Source organism: Trachemys scripta, chromosome 3, assembly GCF_013100865.1.
Source record: "Trachemys scripta elegans isolate TJP31775 chromosome 3, CAS_Tse_1.0, whole genome shotgun sequence".
Classification (NCBI taxonomy): domain Eukaryota; kingdom Metazoa; phylum Chordata; order Testudines; family Emydidae; genus Trachemys; species Trachemys scripta.
In genome coordinates this window covers 59664725-59682284 of record NC_048300.1, presented here as the reverse complement: position 1 = coordinate 59682284, position 17560 = coordinate 59664725, and the positions used below count along the sequence as shown (strand labels likewise).

At 50.3% G+C, this 17560-nt stretch overlaps 1 long non-coding RNA gene across 1 annotated transcript in view; it reads left to right on the top strand.

Moving 5' to 3' along the window:
• Positions 1 to 13329: 13329 nt before the first annotated feature.
• The window catches only part of LOC117874569, a 33143-nt gene continuing 28912 nt past the window's right edge, over positions 13330 to 17560 (top strand). Inside the window, exon 1 of the long non-coding RNA XR_004645027.1 lies at positions 13330 to 13563. This is a non-coding gene — a long non-coding RNA (uncharacterized LOC117874569). The remainder of the gene's footprint in view (positions 13564 to 17560) is intronic.

Sequence of the window (17560 nt, the reverse complement as noted above, 5' to 3'; positions counted from 1 at the left end):
TAACTGAGTTTAAAAAAGAATTAGATACGTTCATGGAAGAATAGGTCCATCAATAGTTATTAGCCAAGATGGTCAGGGATGCAACCCCATGTTCTGGGTGTCCTTAAGCCTCTGACTGCCAGATGCTGGAACTGGATGATAGAGAACGGATCACTCAATAATTGCCTTGTTCTGTTGGTTCCCTCTGAAGCATCTGCTACCAGCCACTGTTGGAAGACAGGCTACTGGGTTAGATGGACTATTGGGCTGACCCAGTATGGCCGTTCTCATGTACTTTTTCTTTTATGAGCCTTTCACAGGCACACAGAGGCCAAGATTAGGATAGAGATGGATGGGAATCTCACTGATTCCATCATAATTACAGAGGGAGTTCATCAGGGCTGTCTTTTAGCCACTTTTCTTTTTAACTTTTCTATGAATGATGTTGTTTTAGTATTAGAAGGGGATTAGTATTTTCCACCTAAAATCATGGATTACCCTCGCTGTCTGAGTCTATGCAAACAAAATGGTTCTATTATCACCCACATCAGTGGGACTGATGTATTTATTAAATGCATTATGTTTATGCCTCCAATGGGAGGGTTTCACAGGGCGCACCACTCACTGCCAGACTGGTGCCTCCTCCTGGTACTCTGGGGATTATCTCGAGGCCGACGCCCCTACATCTGCAGTTTGTACACTGTCACTCTGTCTCTGCTGTCCAGCTGCAGCCTCTCTCATAGCTTCAGGAACCACAGTATCCTCTTCGTGGGTCGGCCCTCCGGTCGTGTCACTGTGCCAGTGCAGCGACCAAGGGAGGCCTGTGCTTCCCCTGTTCTGGGGCTGCTGGTAAGGCCAGTTCAGCCCCTGCTACCAGTAAGGGCAACCCTAAGGGCTGGCCTTACCTTCACCCTGGTTGCCATGGTATGGGGGGCCTTGCACAGTCGGGGAATTGCTAGCAAGTAGGGACACCACGACCATGCCTTGTGCAGCCTTCAACACATACATCGCAGAGTAATCCTTTCCCTAAGGGATTCACGGGCAAGACCTTACACTTGCTGTTTGCACTGCCATGGCCAGCAAAAAAGGGTCCTTTGTTTAGCCTCAGGCCCAGAGTCTGTGTGCATGTAAATCACTGCTACTTGAGCCCTGCCCCTGTTCCTAGCCTGAAACTGACTATTGCAGAGCACAGAGATGGAGGTCAGTAACAGGAGTTCCTGAGTGCCTCCTTGATACCACAAACATGCACTTCCCAGGCTTCAACCTCTCCTGTTGATCTTGGAGCCAGCTGAACCATTTCTGCTCCACCTACCAGCCTTATTATGACATGCCTGGGCCTGGCAAGAGGACAGCTGCTGCAATTGTGGTGCTGGATATGGTGGTGGATTGCCCCATTACACAGTTTGATGGTGGCATCTCTCTCTCTAGTGGCAATCACTACAGTATCTAAGCATCATCTGCCTACATGAGAAAAGGCTCAGAAGTCTGTTTGCATCTGTGAAATGTTGTGATGAGCCAATTTCCTATCTGCAAAAAATCAATCCAACAACAAATGCTGTCTATTTAACCAATGGATCCTTGCAGAAACTAAGTTATTGGCTGTACTGGATCCAACTGTAATTCTACCCCAGTAAACGCCATTAATTCCCCCTGGAATTAGTCCTACATTATTTCAGGGAAGCAGCAGTGCAAATTCTGCAACCTACACACTCCGTCAATGCACTTTGCTGGCCAATTTTTTATCTGTCAGAGTCTAAAATGCCTGCTGCTGTCAGAGTGTTTGAACAAACTGCCAAATACTCTCTCCGTATGACACTACTGGCATCTGTTGCTTGTTCTGGCAATACACCAGTTTATACTGTCATGATCCAGCCCAACAGTCCTCATGAGTCTCCACGCATGATGGCCCAGGAAGGCATTTTCCTTTCTTTAAGGTTTTTATTTAAAGACAAAATGTGAGAGTGGAGTTTCTGTGCCGAGAGGGTGGGAGCATTTAGGGGATTGTTCTTTATACTGTGTTGTATATTCAGTATTCTCTCTTAGTTCCTACAGCAGCTGATGGACCTGAGTCTCCTCTTGATTATACTAGTGCAGGGGTGGCCAACCTGAGCCTGAGAAGGAGCCAGAATTTACCAATGTACATTGCTAAAGAGCCACAGTAATACATCAGCAGCCCCTATCAGCTCACCCCCCCCACCCGCTCCCAGTGCCTCCCACCCACCGGCAGCCCCACTGATCAGCACCTCCCCCTCCCTCCCCACACCTCCTCATCAGCTGTTTTGTGGCATGCAGGAGGCTCTGGGGGGGAGGGAAGAGGAGCGAGGGCATGGCAGGCTCAGGGGAGGGGCGGGAAGAGGTGGAGTGGGGGCAGGGCTTGTGGCAGAGCCAGGGGTTGAGCAGTGAGCAGCCCCCTGGCCCCTTGGAAAGTTGGTGCCTGTAGCTCCAGCCCCGGAGTCGGTGTCTATACAAGGAGCTGCATATTAACTTCTGAAGAGCCGCATGTGGCTCCGGAGCCACAGGTTGGCCACCCCTGCACTAGTGTAAGCAGGGTCTCAATGAGCTCTCCCCTGACATCTAGTGATGAGTGTGGGGGAGGGGGGAAGGAAGGATTTCAGGACCAGATTGTATTTACATGAACACACCTACTCTGCCTAGGTGTTCAGCAGACAAAGCTGTGTTGCCAAAGTGATCAATTTTGGCTGGTGCTGGGTTACAAATCACGTTAGTATTGAATGCAGGGGTAATGCCATGTTGTTAGCCTTGTACGAGTAAAGGGCAGCAGAACTGGGCTTAACGTGCCCTGATTGAGGGGGTCACCCTCAGCTGAACTGCATTCGCCAAGCAGTGGGTAGGAATGCCAAAGCCCGGTGAGAGAAGGGAGAGACAGATGTTCCTACCTGGTGGTGTGTGCTCTGCCTACGAGTTCTAGGTTATGTCTATGCTATAGGTTACTTTGGTATAACTTATGTTGCTCAGGGGTATGAATAATCCACACCCCTGAGCGATGTAAGTTACACTGACCTAGGCACGGATGTGGACAGCACTGTGTTGGCAGGAGAACTTCTCCTATCGACATTGCTACCACCTCTTGTGGAGGCAGGAGTTATTAAGCTCTCCTGTTGGCTTAGAGCATCTTCACCAGAAGCGCTACAGCAGCACCACTGCAGGTACTGTAGTGTAGACATAGCTCTAGAGTAGACACCATTTGACCCTTCACTTCTCCACTGTTTAAAGACAGAGCTGATTAGACTCAATTGAGAGTCTTTTGTTTTAAGTGATCACTAGAGCTGAGATCACTGATAACCAGGTCTAGGGGCTAAGCCTTAGACCTGATGTGGGACAGTGTTTCCAGTGAAGGAGACAGCCAGCCTGCACTAGCAACGAGGTTCCCCCCTTAACTGCTGCAATTGCTGAGAGCTGTGTTAAGTTGGGGGACCTCTAGACATCACAGAGGTTGCACTAGAGAGGCCAGTGGCAGCAGAGAAGGTGACAGTGCAGTGGCCAACGGAGTGGGGTGAACGATGACAGAGTGCATGACGGCACAGCGGCGACACGGGGGAGCGACGTGGAGCAAATGGCTCGGTAGCAGCAGCTGAGGCATTGCTTGACACTTCCCTCCTACCCGCACTTCTGAACTCTGGGTCACTGCTGCCCAAGGACAGCAGCTGTGAGTGGGGTGTGCTGGAGGGAGAGGGGAGTGGTGTGTTAAAGGAACATTTGTTTGTTGGATTTTCACACCTCAAGGTGAGAAACTGAGTCAAAGGACACTGCCCAACTGGGGTGGGTATTTTGCTCATGGTCATATGCTTTTGAACCATGCTTGTGGTGTTTTCCCAAATTAATGCCGGGTTCCTTTTCCTTTTTTTATTAAAACTGTTCTTTCCTATACACAGACTCAGGGCTTGCGAGAGGGGAAGTATTGCCTTTTAGAGGCGCCCAGGGCTGGTGTTTAATTTTCCCAGGTCACTGGGTGGGGGCTCGAGCCGATTCTGTGTTGTATTGTTAAAAGGAACCTCTAGATATTGAACCTGGCCCTTGTTGCTGCCGATTCCGCCTGGCAGAAGGGTTACCAGTGAAGGAGGAGTCGGTGAGAGAAGAGTCTAGCCCTAGCTGAAGAAACTGGCTTCTCAGAAATTGCTGCTTCAATTGATTCTCGAAACGTATTCTTTCAATGCAGACAGTGGGGCCTTTGGCCCTGGCTTGCAATAGAGACAATGTTTAAATAAAAAATACAGACAACAGTCCAGTGGGAAGCAGAGCTGCAGAACTACAAGGCTCTGCACCCCAGGGGAAGTTCTCTGTGTCCCTCAAGAACATTAGGCTTAGTTCTACACAGATCCACTGTATTGGGAGGCTACCTCTCATGAGTAGAGCAGTGTGGGAACTGGGACTTCTGTTTCCTGGGGGATCTGCGATTTCAAAATTTGTTTTAGTTCCAATGTGGAACAAAATGAAGGAACTTTGACATTTGCCATGCAACAAAATTTTTGAAAAGATTTCATTGCGGGTCAATGGAAACATTCCGTTTGGATAAAATCAAAACATTTCATTTCTATGTTGACTTCAAATGTGATATTATATATTGTAATTGATAATATACTACAATGAAATGAATAATAATAAATCAATGAAGGCTGAATTCATTAATGTTTGTAAAGAGCAGTGAGATGTTTGCATGGAAGATTCTGGGAAGGACACCATATGCCTAGATACTATAGAGATTAGTCCTTTATAAGCACCTACCCACACAGGTTAGAGAGAGATGGGAACTTGTAAAGCCACACTACACAAACAGAAAGACCCACGCCGTGGCACCTCCCAGCTCCCATGACTCTCAATCCCCTCTCACTTTTCAGTGCTGACTGTAAAATTAACACATTTATCCCAAATTGTCTAAATAACAAGACCAATTTAGAACAAGCCATATTTGCAAATATCTGAGCTTGCAACAATCCAAACAGACAGTTGTGTGATAACTACATTGTCTCCTTCCACCCAAGCACACTGGAAAGAACAGCACCCTACGCTTGGTTTGCATTCTACTTTTCCACCAGTTAGTGGCACCAGCAATTGCTATGTGTGTTTCTCCACCCAGCTAGAAAAAGTCTTTTAAGGGGGACAAACCTTGATCTCCCCTTAACAATCAATTCCCTTTTATGACACAATATACATGAGCAGCAGTGAGAGCCTTAGTGTCCTGGCCACATTCTGGAATGGGGCATTATTAGACCCTTTGCTAGGTGAGTTTCTGTCAGCATTATCCGTATTCTGAAAGGTGCCTGCTCCTGGAAGTATCTGGTCGATCTCTGGGAGGGCAAGGTTCCAGACTGTCAGGTGTCCTGTATCCTTATCACAGGGCAGGCTGGGGGAGGCTCTATTGCAAGGCTTACACACAGTAATTTCCTAGAAGTTCTGCTCCTCAGGAAAAGATGGCTCCTTTGTTAGTAGCCTCCTGTTTTCAATGAGCTGGGAGTTGCTGGAGGTGTCTGCATTAAGGAGACAGAGTGAGGCCCTTTCTCTCCTAGTGGATAAGCTTTTCAACCAAATGGTCTGTGTGAAGAGGTGGTTTAATAGCTATGTAGGTTGATGTCCCCTCTCCAGTCACCAATGCTTGTTGTGATGGGGGTGGTGGGATTGTGACATGGGCACCTGTCCACTAGGAACGGGACAGAAGCCTCCAGTTTCTCTCACACAGAGGTCACTGAAGCATTTGAAGGGGAAGAGGCCTACCATAGGGGGAGGGAAGGGATGCTAGGCCAGTGTAGGGGAAATTATTTATCACCCTGAAGGAGAGAGAGTGTTAGAGATTTCACTGGGGATCCTGTGAAAGGCCGGCAAGGTGCTTTTCTGGAAAACCTTGGGGACGATCCAACCCTTTGCTTTTACTGGCTAGTGTCTGCCATTCTGACTGGTCTTTGGCACTGGGACTAGATGCTCTGAGAGACCAACAGAGCTCCCCAGGCAGTGTCCATTCCTGCTGCCAAGACTCATATACCAGAATCCTTATAGCCTGTAGGCAACAGTTCTACCACCAGAGCCAAGAGGGATCTTCTCCCTGGTTGATCCAGTGGGAGCCATGCTGAGCAGATCTCATCTGGGACTGGAGTCTCCTCTGCCTCCTGGGCTGAGCCATGAGGAGCTGCATGGAGCTAATATTGGCTGGGAAGGGGATCATTCTTAGAGGCACAGAGAATGTAGTACCACCATCAGCTCTCCTGCCACCTACACCTCCCTCCCACCGACACCCCAACCGCCTCTTCTTAAAGGTACAGTACAGAATATCTTTTCACCTAATCCAGGTTATCAGACATGGCTGGTCCAGGAGACTGATCAAAGTCCATCCGCAGTGGAAGCTAAATTATTGTATAGTCTGGAGCTGGTGATGACGTCTGTGGACCGAGGGTGGTCATTCATTTTTAAGTCACACCAAATCTTCAAACCCACTTCCCCTCTGTCTCTTTCTCAGGTCTCTCCTCCGTTTCTCCCTCCCTTGTTCTGCCATTGTCACATGCTCACCCAGATGATGGATCAAAGGCCTTAAAAGCAGCTGTTTTCACATTTCATCATTGTCACGCAACTCATTTCCTGCTTTGCTTGCGACCATCCCGCTGTCAAAAATGCCCTGGGCATCCAAAGGTATGATACCCTCCTTGTGGAGACCCCTGGCTCGGGCCAGGGGAGCCAAGAAGTAGTCAGGTGTCTCTACTGCTTTGAAGAGCCCCCAGACACATCAAAAGGAAGAATTCATCATGTCCCTGTGATTCTGACAGCTTCAGATGACAGCGTCAGTTTTCATCCCAGGGAAGATGGATGATCTGAAGGAAAGCAGGAAGGTTTGAATGCGGAGAGATGATTGAACATCTGAGGGGAGAGAGTGAGTAGGACTTTGGGAGACACTGACCCCTCTTCTGCCCAGGGTGTGCACTGGCTGCTCAGACAGCTGGTTCTGCTCATGGAGGGCTGAGGGCTGCTCCCTCTGGCTGTGCTGAGGAACTCTGCTCCTGGGGTCATAGGAGTGGGGATTGATGAGGGCAATGGGGTCTTGCTCTGTGTGATCACAGACAGGATAAAGGACCTATTACTGCTACCACCTTCCATCCCCAGCTCCCTCCTGGTTTCATCTCTCCCCTGTCTGGTTTGGGCCAGCCTAAGTGTGGTAGGGATATTATCTGCCAATTCCCGACACCAACACAGGAAGGGGATGGAGACTGGCTCACTGGAACAGAGCGGAGGGGAAAGCAGTCTCTGGGCCACCCCCTGGAGTTGGGTGGGTCTGTGGGGCTTGGTGCATTGGTAAATATGGGGCCACTTGCTGGGACTCCCTCTCCCTCCCCTGACTTTATGGAACTGTATTAACCCAGAGATTATGTGGAGGGGCTCTCGCTTCCTCCAGGCTGACAAATGGAGGTGTCTCCGGGGCATGCATTGGCTATGTAGAGCACTTTGTTTCTGAGCCATAAGGGGAATGATTTAACTAGGAGTTTGCCTGTGCTGAGGAGAAGGGGACAGGGAAGGAGGGACTGAGAAAGAGATGGGAAGTGGAGAGATGGGAGTAAGTGAGGAGAAAAGGCAAGAGAAGGGGAGGGAAGAAGAGAGGCAGGAAAGAGGACTGGGGAAAAGCTGGAGAAAGAAGGGGTGGGGGGTGAGGTGATGGGAGAGCTTTAGTGTTTGGGCATGTCTTTTCTGCAGCATTCACCTGACTTCTTACTCAGGTGTGCTCCCTAACCTGGCTCCTGTCCACACAAAAAAGCCTCTTGCCCAACTGTGGCAGTGCTTTCAACCTGGTGGCTACTTACCCTTGGGTTGGTAACCCAGCCACTCCGCAGTGTAGATGTTGCTAGTAATCCAATGCCTTCCCACAATTCCCCTTGGGCTACATGTTCTTGCCATCTGCCTACAGGCTACTTCTGTACTGGAAGTCACCTAGCAGTTTATACGCCACTGAGTCAGCCTTTAACCCGCATTGCACGCAGCCTGCTGTACTGGCAACATTGCCACTGTGCTTTCCCAGCACCCGAACAGAAGAGATGACATCTGGGAAGTCATCTCCCCAGCATGCTGCCAGCTGGCCAGAGGCTGACCCTGACCTCTGCCGTGAGGTCATTAAGAGCCATGATTTGGAGAGGCTGCCCCAAATCTGCAGTTTTACAAGGCCGCCTCCAAGGAGCTGGCAGAGAAGGGGATTCACTGGATCTCAGTGCGGCGAGCAAATCAAATCCCACCAGAATATGTACAGGAAGAGCAAAGATTAATACTCAAGAGTCCAGCAACTCACCGACAACGAGCCTGTAATACGATGAGCTGGACTGGTGCTCAGCACCGGCCCGAGCACAACACCTGTTTTCATGCCGGACGAGCTTTGGACTTTGGGCCATATTAGTGCTTGCTGGGGTGCAGAGGAACTGGAGCAGACACCGGGAGCCCTGGAACCAGGGCATCCCCTTCTTTAGTCTGTGGCAGCTGGACTGTCTGTGCTACTGACTTTTAATAAGTTATTCTGCTGTTCGATCCCTCAGTGTGTGAGTGCTGGGGAAACAACAGAGCGAGACAGGAATGTCAAAGCAAAGGTTTTAATGAAGTCTCAAATTAACACCACATAAAACTGTTTGTCTCACAGGTGAACTGATAGAGCACATTAATATGGTGCTCACATTATCTTCCCCTCCTCCCCCCCAAAACAAGGATGTGGCATACAAGGCTTCCTTTCCCTTGCTCTTCTGGAGCTGGCCCCAGCTGTCAGAGACCTGTAAACCAGCACAGTCAGGGACCCATTCGGGGCCAAAGTTCTCCCTGTATGGATCTAAGGGGGCAGGTCCAGAACCTGGGCTGGTGAGGGCCGTGGGTCTCTGACACTCCCATGTCACAACCAAGGGAGATGGGCAAAGCACCATCCCACAAAACCTGGAAGGTCAGGCCCCACAGGATTCTATCAGAGCATCCATGGCCTGTGGCCACCTGATTGGCTCATGCTCACTACATAAGTCAGAATGTGAGCTGGGTGGGGCATCTGAGCAACTGTGTAGACTTCCTGCTGCTGCCACATTGGACCCTGCTCTTGCCTGCCTCCTGCAATCCTTCTCCAACTCTGTTCCCTGATTCCTGTTCCACTCCTGAGCTGTTCCTCACTCCTAGCTCCTGCCTTGCTCCTGCTCCAGGTCTGATCCTTGCCTCCAAGGCCAGCTCTACTGTTTTTGCCACCCCAAGCAGCGCGCCAGATTGCCGCCGCAGAAGGCGGGGGCAGTCCGTGTGCCGCTAGGGCGGCATGCGCGTTTCCGTGGCGGCGGCAATTCGGTGGCAGCTTCTGTCTTCAACCGGAAGACAGAAGCCACGGAATTGCTGCCGCGGGCAGCTGAATATAGAAGCTGCTGCCGAATTGCCGTCGCCGCGGAAACGTGCGTGCCGCCCTAAGGGCACACGGACTGCCTCCGCCGTCCATGGTGGCAATTCGGCGCGCTGCTTGGGGTGGCAAAAACCCACGGACTGCCGCCCCTTGCAGATTGCCGCCCCACGCACCTGCTTGAAATGCTGGTGCCTGGAGCTGGCCCTGCTTGCCTCTCTCTGGTTCCTGCCCTTTCACCTTGCTCCTGACCATTGGCTACCAATTCTGGCTCTGACCCCTGGCTCTGACTTCTGACTCTGGCTCAACTCTTGGTTCTGGCATTTGGTATCTTACCCCAATTCTGGTCTTAAGCTTTGATTCCTGGTCCTGACTTTGGCTCAAGCCCCTGGCTCTGGTATTTGGCAACTGTCTCTGGCTCTGTCCCCTGTTTCCGTTCCCTGACCTGAACTCCTGCTCTGCCCCCCAGGCCAGACCACCTACGTCCCGGTTCTTAACGTTCTGCTGCATTAATGCCAACACCTGGAACAGGTCATTATCCTGAGCTGGACACAGGCCTTGCCACTGGCTGAAACAGGCTGCAGACAGAAATCTAGAGTGGTACAGGCCAGAGGTGGCACGCTTTACTGACTCGGTGGGCTAAGACTACTTCCACTCAGGGACCTGGGAAGGACAGACAAGTTCTCTCACAATACCCTGCAAAGGATCGCACGCTCCCCCTTCCCCGCAAAGCAGGTTTGACGGTCAGAAAAATGAGCCATCCTCCATCTCCCTACAAGGGGTTTGTGCTCAGAGCCTGAGTCCCTCTGACCCTCAGTTTGAACCATCTGGGCGTGGTTACTCCTAGGATCAGCTGTGGTCGTCTTCATGTTGTTCAGAGTGTTGAATGAGCCACACAGGGTCAGTTCAGATGGTGCCCAGGAGGAGGAGCCAGGGTCTTTCTCAGGGCTGGAAGAGGCATCTCCCCACCACCAAGCCCACCTGGCCTCTCCCTGCCTTCCACTCGCTTGGCCCTCCCTCCAATCCTGGATCCTTCCTCTGTGCGCCTAGGCAACTTCTTCAACTGATCTTCTTCCCCATTCTCTCTCCACATCCCTTTCTCCATATTCCTCATCCCAGACAACTCCTGATCCAGCCCCTTGGCCCCAGTTGTGGGTTCCACCTTAGACCCTGTACACTGCAGCCTAGGGCAGGTCTGCCCACTGGGAGATGTCCAAGCATAAGGGGAATTCCCTGTTGGTGTGGGGCTGGTGGAATGGCCCTACACCATTCTCCTTGCATCCCCCAGCCTTGGGATAATCTGGGAGTGAGAGGGGTGTGTGTTGAGGACAAGAGTGGTATGGCTAAAGTGCATTTCGCGCTGGTTATTCTGGGCTGGTATAATGGCCCATAGGGATTGTTGAACAGAACATAAATTAGAGCAGCACTGTGAACCTTTCCGATCCCTGGCTACCCATCCAGGCACTGGGGAGCCAGTGTGCAGCCACCTTTGCTCCTCCCTGTTGCTGAGCTGCCCCTCTGCAGCTCAGAAGTGGGACCCCGTCATGATAAACTATGATTAGTTGAGCTAGAAAGCCAGGGAACCTCAGAGGCTGTCTGTGTCCAGCACCCTCATTAAATAATCCTCTGCCACCCTGGACACTGCATCTACCCATCTCCATACACCTATGTTACCAGAAATAATATTACAGTGCCCGAGAAGTGCATTTCCAACAGAGCTAGGGGCACTTCAACTAGGGTGACCAGACAGCAAATGTGAAAAATCGGGCCAGGGGGTTGGGGGTAATAGGAGGCTACATAAGAAAAAGACCCAAAAATTGGGACTGTCCCTATAAAATCGGGACATCTGGTCACTCTAACCTCAACCCAGGGGTCAGGTTGGCTTGTTTCAGGGAGTGAAAGGCGCTCCCTGTTTGTGGTGCTTTGCTCTCCATCCCTTACCAATCATGTTCCAGAGGGGGAGTGATTTGATCATGAACATATTTAGACAATGTTTTCACTGTTGCTTTTCAGGTTTCCTCTCACTCCGGTGTTACAGGGTGAAAAGGGCAGCTGCAAACCCCCACAGCCAACTGTGATTGAATAGCTTTAAAAAAGAGAGAGAGAGAGAAGAAAGGATTGAATAAAAGAATGAGCATTAGCACCAAGCAATAGAGAGCAATGTAAATCAACGCCAGCAAACACAGGTGGGACAGAAACACCTTCACCCGGTCTGAGCCACTATGAATTACTTATTCAGATCCTAGATTATTAGTGAGGAGAGGCACTCACAATTGATATAGATCTTGCAGTCTGAGCAAATCTGAAAAGGCAGCTGGCTCTCTGCCTATCGCAACCATTACAGATGTTTTCATCTGGCGTCAGGCTATTCATTTATCAGCAGAAAAAAAAGGGGGGTGGAGGAGGAAGGAAATCACCATTTTAATTTTAAAATAAAAGGAAAAAAATCACAGCACCCGTTATGAAGTGTTTTTCACTGGCAGCATATGGAATAGCTGTCATTATTAGCTAAAATGTGTGGCAAGACAGCAGAGCACCCCAAGCCACAGAGATTCTATTTAACATTGTTAACAAAGCAGCGACTGGGCATGCTAGACTTTCCTAAATGATTATGGGTAACATTTTCAAAAGCATCTAAGTGACACTTTTGAAAATGGGATTTAGGCTCCTGAATCATTAAGGGTCTGTCTACACTGCAGTTAGAGGTGTGATTGCAGCTTGGGTAGCCATACTGTAGCAGGGCATGGTCTGCGCCTGTCTTCTTGCACCACAGAAACCTGCTCAGACTCCACTGGTTGGATCTCCGTACCGTGCTGTTTAGTGAGGTTCCCTCCACCAACACCTTCACAGTTTGATGCAGCAATATTATTTGCTAATATCCCTTGTTTCTTCAGCCCTTCTCCCAGGGCCCAAGAGGAGAAAAGATCTCCCTTCCTGGAGTTCTCTCCAACTCTGGATTCAGCTAGCCCTGCTCCTCCCTCTCCCTCATAGCCTTGCTGTGCACCTTCTTACCAGTCTTGAGTTGATGGGCTAATTGGCTCTTTAGCTCCCACATTCCCCTATCTGATTAGATAAGTAACTTCAGTTCTCCACGGGTCAGTCTTGGGAACTAATTGGTGGCAAAGTGCTCAGGGCGCAGGCTCACCTGTTAACTCCTGCACTCCACACAGTCCCACCCTAGCTTCAATCTAGCTAGCACAGCTAAAAATAGCAGGGAAGACACAGTGGTGCACACTTCAGCGGGGTGGACAAGCCCGCCTGGAACCCTGGGTACACACTCCTGTTGCTAGCCTGGATCAGAGCGTTGCGTCTTCCCTGCTATTGTTAACCTATGCTAGCTTAAAACTAGTGTAGGTATGGCCGCCCAAACTGCAATCCCCACTCCAATTGCAGCATTGCCCATACCCCTACATGCTTTTGGAAATTTGATGCTATTTGCATGATGGGAGCCAACTAGGGTACCCAGCTGAGATTGGGGCACCATTGTGCTTGGTACTGTACAAACACAGTGAGCAGTAGTCCTTGCCCTGAGGAATTTAGACAAGACAGATAAAGGGTAGGAGAACCAATTGACAGATGGGAAACGGAGACAGAGAGATTAAGTGTCTTGCCCAGGGTCACTCTGGCAGCCTGTAGTGGAGTGGGGGCCTGAACCCTGATCTCCTGAGTTTTACTCCCCAGACCATCCTGATGCGAAATGACATGGTTTCAAAGATCCCCAGTCCTGGCTAAACACCTCTTTGTATAGAGGAGAAATGACCAAGACTTGGAATTTTTTTAAAGGGAAATCATCTATAATGATTTTGTCGCAGCAATTAACGGCCATAACAAACCTACAGTCTTGAACATATGGATAAAAAACAGAGGACCAGACTGTGGCAGAGCAATATGTGGGCTGCATTGTTGGTCTGATGGTGCACATGGCACGTGGCTGAACACTCAGGTCAGACTCACTCCAAGCAGGTCCCAGTAACCCCACCTCCTTTTGTAGGTCATTGCTTAACTGACCCTGTTAACTGGTGACAGCTCAAGCTCTTGCTGCATAGACGAGGGAAGGGAATTGCTGATAAGGCTTTGAACAAGGGACTTGTAATGCCTGGCCTCTGGATCTCAATTAGTCTACGGCTAATGTTGCCCGCAGCGGTCTGGAACAGACTGTCACCACCCCAGAGAGAGAGAGAGAGAGAGAGAGAGGAATGAACAACACTAGAAGCAATGAGGATAAAGGGGAGCAGTGCTGAGGAAAGGTAAACATGGAGCTGGGGTAAGGTCTGAAACAGTTACCATAGTTACTTAATATCAGTGCAAAGAAGCAGGCTAAAAAGAACGGCCTAGTGTACATAGTGTGGAGAGAGTAGTCGTCTCCTGGGGTCCAGTAGTGCTGGATGAAGGTGTGGCCACATGGGGCACATCAGCCCTGGTGCCCTGTGCCTTAATCCTCAGATGTGCCAAGCTCACACTTGGCAAAGCTGAGAGAGGCAAAGGTACTTACGCCACCTCCTCCAATCCCAGGGCCAGTCAGGGCTGAATCAGTACCTGGCACAAGTTAGAGAAGGCTAAGGGCCATAAAACTGGCCTGCTCCCAATCTACCCCACCTGCCAGAGTTGAGGGAGTGGATAGCATAAATTGGCTATGCTTGCTTTATGCTTCCTGGGATTCCCCAGTGCCTGTCTGGAGCCAAAGATCTAGCTGTGGCTGTGATCTGGATTAAGACCACTAAGCTATTTCCCAGAGATCACTAACTAGCCATCAAGCGGTAACAACCTAGTCACTACTGATGAGAGCCAAATTCACACCAGTGACCTAGAGCTGAAAAGCTCAATCTCCCATCACCAGGCCTGAGAGACAGCTTATCCCCCCTTGCCAGGTAGGTGAAGCCAAGCCTCATTAGCCCCCAGCCTGTTTCTATCCCATCAGGGCAAAGGATTTTGCATGTGATCGGCAAAGCTCCAAGGGTTTTGAGAGTCAATTCTGTCACCATGTGCATCCACGAGGTGGGTGCGGCCTGCGCCAAACTTAGCCAGGCTGCTGTAATGTGGATTTGGGCAGGGAGTCTTGTGGGAACAAGATTTCTCCTGAGATTCCTGGTACCTCCAGGCACCTTCAGGCTGGGTCAGGAATCCCATGAGAATTTGCTGCTTCTGGCCCAAATCTGGACTCAGCTCAAACTTGACAGCGTTAACCCTGCTTACCAACCCTCAGTGCTTTGGGGTGTTGTGCCCAGTGTTGAGCCAAGGTCTGAAGCTCCCTTGGGGCCCAGCTTGCCTGTCCTTGGTGTGCACACAGGGCTGAGCTGCAAGAAAGCCTGCTGGGATCTTGAGGGGGCCTGTCCTGCTGACTGACCGTGGTATGAGGGCTGTGACTTTCCCCCACGCAATGACAGAGGGCGACGTTAATGTCAGGTGCTGGGATGCCAAGTCTCCATGCGGACATGTTCCATTGACTAGCAGTAGTGTCGTGCGACAGGGCTTTTATCTCTCAGGAGGAGCAATAACTAGGTGAGAGACACCTGTGTGTGAGAGAGTCCGAAAAAGCAGCCTGAGAGGTGACTTGTCCAGCTCTGGTGCCCTGATATGCATCTGCAACACACTGGCTTTGTGTGTGGGCTCATGTCTCCCTTTAGTGAGCAGTCCCTGCAACTCGAAAAGCCTGTTACAACAAGCGGAGTTACTCCTGCAGCTCAGCTAGCAGGCGCTTGTGCCTAGGTGGTCCTAGGTTTGATCCTTACTGTTGACAGTGATGTCCGTATGCATGTGGCCGTGGTGCGTTACACAGACATGGACGGGATGGATCATTGCTCCATCATGTCCTCATTCGACTCTAAGCCAAAAAGCTTGGGGGGAACCGAGTGCTCTTGCCCTTTATGGTAGCAGAGATATGAGCCAGAGCTGCCCTGCTGGGCACAGTGCTAGCTGTGTTGTGCCAGTGCTGGGCTATGGGGAGGACAGCATGGTGGGCTGGCTCACGGGGGCTCAATGCTCTCCGGAGGCTGCAGCTGAGCTGCTGGTGTTGGCTGGCTGGGAACTGTAACTATGGCAGCAGCAGGTTCTGCGGATCAAAATGGCTTGGGGGCCAGTTTAAAAAAAAAAGATTAGAAATTCGAATAATTATATCGAAATTGGAGCCCCTGGGAGGGTCGGATTTTCTCAGTGCCTTTCACCTGCGCGCCCCAGGACGCCAGCTAAATACCTGGGTCCTGTAGGAATCCAAGCATACGCGCAGAGGTCAGCTCATTAATAAGGCAGGGGGGAAGGGGAAGGGGCTTTGCTGGCCCCCTGGCATTGTGGGCACTCTCATTCCGTAGAGAGCGAGCTGGGCTGAGACAGGGATGCTTGGACCCTCGCTGTGGAGTTAATCAAAGTGCCTGCAACTTCTCTATGTTTTTATATAGAGAGAAAGAAGGCGGAGTGTTGGGGAAAGGGGAAAAATGACTAAATTGCTGCAAAGCGACATGTTGAGACCTGAAATCGAGTGAAACGTAACATTTTTTAAATTAGTTTTTCCGCCGTCCTCTCACTGGCGTCTCTCTCTAATCTTCAGCTCCTGGGAGATTTCGCCCCCTCCCACGTGCCCCCTGGGTTTCTTTTGCCAATTTATCGTGCTGCTGCGATCGGGGTGGGGATAGCGGGAGCAGGACAGATTCCTCGGGCAGGGCAGAGCAGCGTGGGCTGTATGTGGGATCGATCCTGCCAAAAGCCTGTGATGTGAGCAGAGGGTGCCCAGTGCCTCACAGAACTGCTAATTTCTCCAAAGAGTTTGACAGACAAAGGCCCAGCGAGTGAGCTAAGTCCTAGGGGTGTGCGAGTATCTTACTAGCCAGTGCCAGGCCTCCTTCTCCAAGCCCCTCGGAGGGTCTGCAGCCCCTTCATCAACCAGTCGCATCTAGGACTGGCATTTCCAAAGGGATCACAGGAATATCTCCTCTGTGCCTGACCAGCGCTAGGGAAGGAGAAACTGCTCCGAGAATGATCTGTGCCAGGTGGGACACGAGTCAGAGTCCAAGCTGGGGCAGCATGTGTTGGGTGGTGTTTAGTTAGTGTGCTTCCTTTCCTCGTGCATGTCTCCCCCTAGTGGCTGGCTGCAGCAACTCTGACAGCCTGCTACTTCTCCACAGCTCAGTCCTGTGGATCAAGTCATGGGGAGGAGGCTAGTGCTGAAAGGCCTGTGTTTCCTGCCGATGGCTGTGGTGATGGTATGCCCATGCCCATGGTGTTATAGTTAGTTCGTTTCAGGTAGGCATCCAGACATGCTGGCTGGATACAGTAAATCTGCTTGTTAAGGAAACTGACTTTCAAGGGGATCCCTGGAGCATCCTTGTCCCTTTTCAGAGTTACAGCCGTGTTAGTCTGTATCCGCAAAAAGAAGAACAGGAGTACTTGTGGCACCTTAGAGACTAACAAATTTATTAGAGCATAAGCTTTCGTGGACTACAGCCCACTTCTTCGGATGCATATAGAATGGAACATATATTGAGGAGATATATATACACACATACAGAGAGCATAAACAGGTGGGAGTTGTCTTACCAACTCTGAGAGGCCAATTAATTAAGAGAGAAAAAAAAAAAACTTTTGAAGTGATAATCAAGCTAGGCCAGTACAGACAGTTTGATAATAGGTGTGAGAGTACTTACAAGGGGAGATAGAGTCAATGTCTGTAATGGCTCAGCCATTCCCAGTCCTTATTCAAACCGGAGTTGATTGTGTCTAGTTTGCATATCAATTCTAGCTCTGCAGTCTCTCTTTGGAGTCTGTTTTTGAAGTTTTTCTGTTGTAATATAGCCACCCGCAGGTCTGTCACTGAATGACCAGACAGGTTAAAGTGTTCTCCCACTGGTTTTTTAGACAGCTCTCTAACACCACATTCTACAGGCCATTATCCTCTGATCCCACTGAGGATTACCTAAAGAAACTACACCATCTGCTAAAAGAACTCCCTGACAAAGCACAGGAACAAATCCGTACAGACACATGCCTAGAACCCCGACCAGGGGTATTCTATTTGCTACCCAAGATTCATAAACCTGGATATCCTGGACGCCCCATCATCTCAGGCATTGGCACCCTAACATCAGGCTTGTCTGGTTATGTAGACTCTGTCCTAAGACCCTACGCTACCAGCACTCCCAGCTATCTTCGAGACACCACTGACTTCCTGAGGAAACTACAATCCATCGGTGATCTTCCAGAAAACACCATCCTGGCCACTATGGACGTAGAAGCCCTCTACACCAATATTCCACA